General features: G+C 42.5%; 1 pseudogene; it reads left to right on the top strand.

Annotated features, from left to right (window-relative positions):
* Positions 1-412: 412 nt before the first annotated feature.
* LOC147444674 (uncharacterized) lies at positions 413-2,389 on the top strand (annotated as a pseudogene).
* The last annotated feature ends 5,645 nt before the right edge of the window (positions 2,390-8,034 follow it).

The following is an 8,034-nucleotide window of genomic DNA, read 5'->3' as shown; positions in this document are numbered from 1 at the left end:
TCCAAAAGAAATGTTGTGTCATGGACCGCCATTATATTTTCTACTACACAACAAGGCTTCTATGCAGAGGCTATGATGCTCTTCCATAGAATGGAAAGTGCAGGATTTGCCCCGAATATGATTACATTCATAAGCATTCTTGAGGCATGCACTACCCAAGATATTCATCACTCACTTGTATTGAGAGGATTTGAAGCAGACACCATAGTGGCATCTGCCTCTATCACAGTGTATGGAAGTTGTGGTAGCTTGACAAATGCGAGATATATATTTGCCACTATGCCTAAGAGAAACGTTGTGTCTTAAGGTGCAGTTATTACCAAGCTCACCGAGAACAATAGGCCAGAAGAAGCACTAGAAATTTTGTTCAGATGAGTAATCAGCTTGTGGTACACAACAAGGTAATGTACATCTGTGCATTCAATGCTTGTGCTTGTTTTGGAGCCCTGCAAGAAGGCCAAAGTGTCCATATGAAGATGATTGAAGAAGGGTTTGAGCAAGACATTGTTGTTGGGAATGTTCTTATCACCTTGTATGGACGATCTGGTGATCTAGAAAGTGCAATGATCATATTCAGGAAAATGAGGAAGAGGGATTTTGTTTCATGGTCTGCCATCATCTCAGGATGTGCACAAATTGGAGATTCGAAGGAAGTGTTGAAGCTCTTTAATCAAATAAAACTGGAAGGGTTTGAGCCCCACACTTCCACACATGTTTCAGTTCTTGATGCGTGTTGCGATTTAATCAAATGAAATTGGAAGGGTTTGAGTCCCACACTGCCCCACATAGCCTACTCCTCCGTCTCTGACACAACCTTCCTCTCCCTCTGCTTGCTGCCTTGCTTCGAGCATCCTTTCCTCTCTGTCTCTTGCTCCCCCTCTGACACATACACCTTCTTTGACCTACGACATCTTTTATTTGAAAGAAGAGTATTGCTTGCCTAGCTTTATGCTGCCTCTGCCTCGGCCTCTCCCTGCATGCTGTTTATTATGCAAGCGATGTGAATACAAGCCATACACTTGCTCTTCATCCTCAAACTCATCCAGCCCTAGCCTCCTGTAGTTAACGCAAGCGAGCGAAACCCTCTGTCTGGACCACGTCCACGGTTGGACTGATGGCCACCTTGGCGACGAAGCAGCTGCAAAGGAAGGCGCAGGCCCAGAGCTGGCAATTCTGGTGGCATTGTGATACCTGTCGAAACCAGTCCGCGCCGGCGCGGAACAGTTCCTGCAGGTTCACGATTTACAACGCAGCAGGTCGGCTCGACTCTCAAGGGAAGCGACTCTATGACCTGATGCATGTGGCAAGCCCAAAGTCAGCAACGTGGGCAGAGAAATTTCGGTTTAGGAGGATCTTGCTGGGCTTGACATCTCTGTGTATAATGGGAGGGTTGCATCCCACATGCAGAAATTCCAAAGCTCTGGCTGTGTCCCCTACTATCTTGAACCTCTTCTTCCAATCCAGACGCTTAGGGTAGCCTTTTTCAAACAAGGCCTCCTGCAAGCTCCGATTTTGCATGCATTCATACACCAGAAGCCTTAATCTTTTGCCATGAGTATGTATCAATAGAATGAAAGAATCCAGCCAAGATAAAGACTGAGAGCGAAGCGAAGTATCATTTGTGTGCATTTGCATGATAACAACGAGGAAGGGTGCTATCAAACAGGTTTGAATATGGCGCCCATCGTGGACTCACAGTTTTGGATACAGGAGACGGAATCGTCCAGGACAGTAGATGGAGTGGTGCACACTCTGCCTTTCGAGCCCTCTCCTCTCGGCTTTCAGCGCTGCAATAGACTCATTCGCAAATCTCTCTTGACAGCGTAGTTGCTGTCTCTGGTGGCATCAATTCATACTCTCTTCCCTCTTTTGCTTGATCAATGAGTACAATAGCCAAGAAGGCTTACCACATAAGGCGAATCAAGACCACTGCAGATAAAAAGCAGTGGTGTCTCCAGGTCCATGCATCTTGCAAGACGCGCACAGAGAAGAAGCCAGGCCGCAATACCATGATCAGCTGGTTCTCTCCTCTCTCTCTCTCTCTCTCTCTCTCTCTCTCTCTCTCTCTCTCTCGCGGCATGAATTTCACGAGCACTGGTGCCGCCGCCATGAAGACCAAAGTAGAACGTTTTTTTGTGTGCTGAAAGTGAGAGTTCGTCGCATTTCTGGGTTTTTGAAGGAGCGCTTCACCATCGCTCGCGTACTGCGCTTGCACTCGGATCGCCCCATTGCAGCATTGCAGATGTGTGTGATATGCGCAACAAGCCACGCAAAGAAGCCTCCAAGCAATCCAATCAAGGAGCTTGTGAAACTAGTTCCGGCTCCCGCATGCGCGTCTCGCACTGCGTAAGCCTGCTCATGCATAGATTGAACAAAACCAAGAGCTGGATAATTGCTTTTAAATGCCTCACCCTCATCCACCAAACTAAAAAATCACCCTACCCTCATGACCCTTCCCCTCCCTGGTCTGTTGCTGCAACCATTCCGCGCCTCCAAGATTGAACAAAACCAAGAACAAAACCAAGAGCTGGATAATTGCTTTTAAATGCCTCACCCTCATCCACCAAACTAAAAAATCACCCTACCCTCATGACCCTTCCCCTCCCTGGTCTGTTGCCGGCGCGGAATGGTTGCAGTAGGTCATCACTTTTTTCAAAATCGGTTGCAGAGAGGGTAGGGTCACACAGATAGGGTCAATCCTTTTTAAAAAAGAAGAATATTACCAAAATACCCCTCTAATTTGTGAAATTTTCCAAATTACCCCTCAAATTTCAAGAATTCCCAAAACATCCCCAATATTTTGTCATAAATTCCCAAAATTTCCTTCAAATTTTCCAAAATTCCCAAAATACCCCTGGTTGCTAGATTAAAATTTTCCAAAGATAAATTGATTTTCTATGAATACAAGATGCTAAAACTAGAATTTGAGTTGGTCATGTAGGCCTTGGAGATAAATTGCTTTGTTGTTTTTAGACATAACAACCTTTTTTAACGAGGTAATTTGTGATAAATTACATGCTAAGCACTCCATTAAAACAAATCTCAATTGCTAAAAAGAAATAAAGAGTAGAAAATCTTGAACAATCCAACACAAAGGGTATATCGGGAAATTTTGAAATTTGAGGGATATTTTGGAAATTTCCACAAATTAGACTCAGGGTATTTTGGTATTTTTTCCTTTAAAAAACGTCAAGCAAACTAGGGATCTATTGTAGCATGTAGTGCCACAGGAAAGGAAAGCGGCGCCACATGCATATAATTCAATTGTGTGCCTCTTGGGAAAACGATGGCGAGGCGGCATGATGTTGAGGTATTTACAGCGGATGACAGTACAACGACACATGCAATGTGATGGCAAGCAATGGGAGGGCCTTTTTTTTCACGATTGAAGGGACTGGGGCATTGGATTGCAGCCACAGACGTCAGTGTATAGAAGAAACAACTATGCTCATGTTATGGTCTTTGCTTTTGTTTACGTGCTGGTGCAAAGGATCCTAGCAGGCTTCAAAAGCTTTAAATTGCCATTATGTGAGTGAGACACGCCTGGATATCTTATGACGTTGGATGTTTTCACTAGTGAGAGCACGCACAATATAGGATCTTTTAAGAAATTGCTGCTTCATGACTTTACCTCTGCATCTTGCAAGCAAATGCACTTGAGACTTGGGCCTTTTCTTTGCGAAAGAACTTGCAATTGGCTCTGGGTCGTATTGATTTTGTTTAATGATCACGATAGACTCACTAGGCAAGAAATTATGCTCATGAAAAGTGGCTCTAGAAGCAAAATGATCAGATCAAGTAGCCTTTTGGAGGTCCCTGCAAGGCACCTCTTCAAGATTTATTTTATCCTTAAATTTGCAATTATAAGGTCTCAAAGAATTAAGAGGTAGCTTAGAATCCAATGTTGCACAAGACGTTGCCAGGGAACTTAAGCGAGATGAGAACTTTTGGTAGCTAGTAAACGAGAGCTTTCCACAACTACCTCTTGTCAAAATACCTTGCCACTTTGCTTTTATCTTGGACTCCTCCCTTAAAATATTGTCTAAGACCTCATGCATGTCAGCACCTATGTTCACAAATCCATTCATAAGATCCATGATAGCTACACATGTTAACCTCTCAATCAATTTAACTTGCTTTTACAAGCACCTACTAAATTCTATGAAATGGTTCTCCGTTTTACTTAGATTTTTCACTATAACAATGACTCTATCAATTTTTCTCTCAAGCATAGAAATCCAGTTTTCTTCACAAGTATTAACTCCAACGGAACGCTCTCAATGTGATGCAACCATTTTGAAAAGAGCTGACAACCTTCTATGCTTCCTTGGTTGATTTTTCCCCTTTCATGGTCTTGTCTATCCAGACAAGCCCCAATTTCCACTTGCAAGCTTCCTTTAAAGAATGTCGTTGTCTGTAAATCTGTTTGAGTAAAGAAGATGTTAGAACTCAGCTTTTGTCACAACTAAGAATTTTGAACAACTAAACATCTATTTGTTTCACATGAGCCTCATAGAATGGGCCCTTCTCTTGTGTTCTTAGCAGATCTTAACATGGAGATGGCCATGAGGCAGTTGGGTATGCATGCATTGGGCACATCACTTCATCATTGCCACTACATATGTCATCAATGTAGTTGAAGCGGGTGCATCCACAACTTATTGCTCTCATTTCCTCCACCATTTTAGTGTCAAAGTGGCAAGAGAAAAGGGAGGGTTGCTCAAGGGTGCTGCACTACGAAGCTGAGAGAGAGAGAGAGAGAGAGAGAGAGAGAGAGAGAGAGAGAGAGAGAGAGAGTACACTTGTTCTCACTTGCTTTAGGCACTTTTTTTTGCTTGCTTACAAAAGTGGAGTTGTTTCATGCTTTAGGAGGTTCTCGGATAGCATTGTAGTCTTACAAGGTTGTGTGTTGACTTTATTGCAAAATCTAGGTGCCAAATTTTTGGTGGGCTATTTTTGAGAGGAGGCTACTACGTATGCCACATGGAATTGAATTATATATGTTTCGAGTATGAAGAGATTGCTTGCTTGTGTCTTGAGTATTCAATTTTTATAATGGTTCTAAAGTCTCATTTTGTATCGAAGAAGTGTCAGATTTGTGGTAGTGAAAGTAATGTGCATGGCATAATTTTTTTTCTTTCACCATTATTGATCTCTTGTATCAATTTGCTTGGATTTATCTTTGCTCGGTTTTTCTTGCTCGGTGATTAGAAACCCCCTTTTTCTCCAAGAAGGGCACGCCATAGGCTATGAGAGTCGAAGGCTCGACCCTGTTGAGCAAGCTCTAGGCATATACGAAAAGGAACTCCTTGCAGTTCTACATGCCTTAGACTCATGGAAGCACTATTTATTGGGGACTCCTTTCATTCTGCGAACGGATCACCAAAGTCTTAAGTACTTCATGACGCAGACCAAGCTCTTCGACAAACAAATGAGGTGGGCAAATTTCCTTTCGCAATTTCATTTTCATATTGGTCACATTGCTGGCAAGCACAATCAAGTAGCCGATGCACTCTCAAGACGGCTGAGAGTGAATGCGGTTTCCATAGCAACTCACAATGATCTATCTTCAATGATAGATGAGTACGCTATTGATCCCGACTTTAGAGATGTGATTTCAGCCCTGGCATTAGGGAAGAAAGAAGAACCATTCACTTTACAAGATGGTTATCTTCTCTATGGCAATAGACTATGCGTTACTAACTCACTTCGTGAGAAAGTAATGTATGAATCTCATGCTCCACCTTATGCGGGGCATAGAGGCATTCAGTCTACCTTAAAGGGAATAGAAACATATTTCTATTGGCCTACCATGAAAGTGAACATACAAGGGTATGTTTTCAAATGTGTGGTATGCCAAAAGACAAAATTTGATAGAGGGAAGCAACTTGGATTGCTTCAACCCTTGCCAATCCCTAATTCACCATGGGAGAGCATATCCATGGATTTTATCTTTGGATTGCCTAAGTCTATCCATGAGAATACGGGAATATGGACGATAGTAGACAGGTTCAGTAAACAAGCTCATTTTATACCTGTCAAAAAGACTATCAAAGCCCATCAAATGGCAACCCTCTTCATTTCACAAATTTTCAAGTACCATGGCTTGCCAATGTCCATAGTGTCGGATAGAGATCCTAGAATGACCAGTAATTTCTGGAAAGGTCTCTTTGAGAATTTAGGTACAAGGCTAAACTTCTCTTCGGCCTATCATCCACAAACGGATGGCCAAAGTGAAATAGCTAACCTAACAATTCTCGATCTACTAAAAGCCTATGTAACAGAAGTAGATCAAAGATCCCAATGGGAGAAGTACTTACCCTTAGTGGAGTATGCTTACAATAACACTGTACATACTTCCACGGGAAAAGCACCTTTCGAGGTAATTGAGGGAAGATCAAAAAGTCCCTTGCTACTTAAGGTACATGGGAAGATCTTCGCTGCAGATGAGTACAGCCGAGACCTACAAGAATCTTTTCAAAAGATTAAGGATGCTATCTCTATCTCATAGCAAAGGCAAAAGGCTGTTGCTGACAAGCACAGAAGAGCCCAAGCCTTTAAAGAAAACGATTGGGTCTTGTTAAAATTTCCAAAGGCTCGATTAATGCACACGACGGGCAAGAATCCTACGGGCCACCAAAAGTACTATGCTAAACTAGCAAAAAGGTACTATGGTCCCTTTCAGATTCTTAGGCCAATCAATGAGATGGCCTATCAACTCAAGTTGCCCAATCATTGGCTCATACACAATGCTTTCCATGTGAGCCTATTAAAGCCTTACAAAGGAGAGCCACCTCAAGAACCAACTATTGAAGACCCACCGGAGATCGAGGACCAAGAGGAGGTGCTGCAGCCCGAGTCCATTCTCCGACATGAAGACGAGGTACTAAGAGGCGGTAAGACTATCCGACAATATCTTATTAAGTTTAAGAATTATCCTTTTGAAGATGCTAGATGGATGCAAGGCATACAATTAAAGGATAACCTAAACCTTGTCAATGCTTACAATGCTTCCCAAGAGTAAGCAAATGTACAAAATGTTTTTAAAAAAAATGAACAAAGTTTTTGTCTTAAAAGACTCTCTTTTTTTTTATTTGTGCAAAAAAATGAAGTAGTATGCATGCTTAGATCAAGTTTGTGGAGACGACGTCTCCCAAACACCAAGTAGAGCTTGTCACTCTACAACGGAAGACTGATAGGACTGATGTGCAGACATGCTTGCGGCAGCCTCAGGCTCTCAAGCGCCAAATGGACTAGTCATCCATTATGGAATGATGTCGTAGGGTAACATAGGGATCCTCTACCCGCTAAGAAAAGGACTCATGAATATGCTTTATCTTCTCTACACCATAGTCGAGGACGACTATGATTTCAAGAGAGAGGTAATGTCATAATAATCAATATCTAATTCTCTTAAATGATTTTCTCATATTAAACTGATCATTTAATGTGGGGAAGTGCCACGGGAGAAAAAGCTAGAATATTGGTTAAGCTAGCAGACCGGCCACAGTAGGGATCCAAAGGAGGGAAAATAGGGATCCAAAGGGGGGGCCATCTGCAAAAGAGCCATGTGCAACAATGGGCTAAAAAGACCCTAAGGTTCAGCCCATTAAGACTTCCAAAATGCTAAGGTTCCAAAATTCAAAGTTTGTGTCCAAAGGGTTAAAGCTTAGGGGGAATTGGATGCTTTGTGTGCTCTCCAAAGTCAATGCACATCCCTACATGGGAGGGGGCGAGCCCTTCTTCTAGGGGATGAGAGAGAAAGCCACACACACACACACAAGCCCCTTTACACAAAGGGAATTAGGGACACATGTTAGCTCCCTAGCCCAGATGCCCACAAGATGTGCCCAATTCCTATTGGATGATCCTTGAAGTGGACCAATGAGAATTAAAGAGTAAATCTAGTTTAATTAATTTAAAAACATTTAATAAAAGAAACCAATAAGAATTAAGTCTCCTAGAAGACTATTGGGCAGTCTCCCAAAGGGTCCAATGAGCATTCAGGAACCCCATGGCTTGCCTGATTCCTAT

The sequence above is a fragment of the Adiantum capillus-veneris genome, chromosome 13, assembly GCF_014529385.1.
Source record: "Adiantum capillus-veneris isolate H3 chromosome 13, ASM1452938v2, whole genome shotgun sequence".
In the NCBI taxonomy this organism is placed as follows: Eukaryota; Viridiplantae; Streptophyta; class Polypodiopsida; order Polypodiales; family Pteridaceae; genus Adiantum; species Adiantum capillus-veneris.
This window is presented reverse-complemented; position numbering and strand designations above follow the sequence as displayed.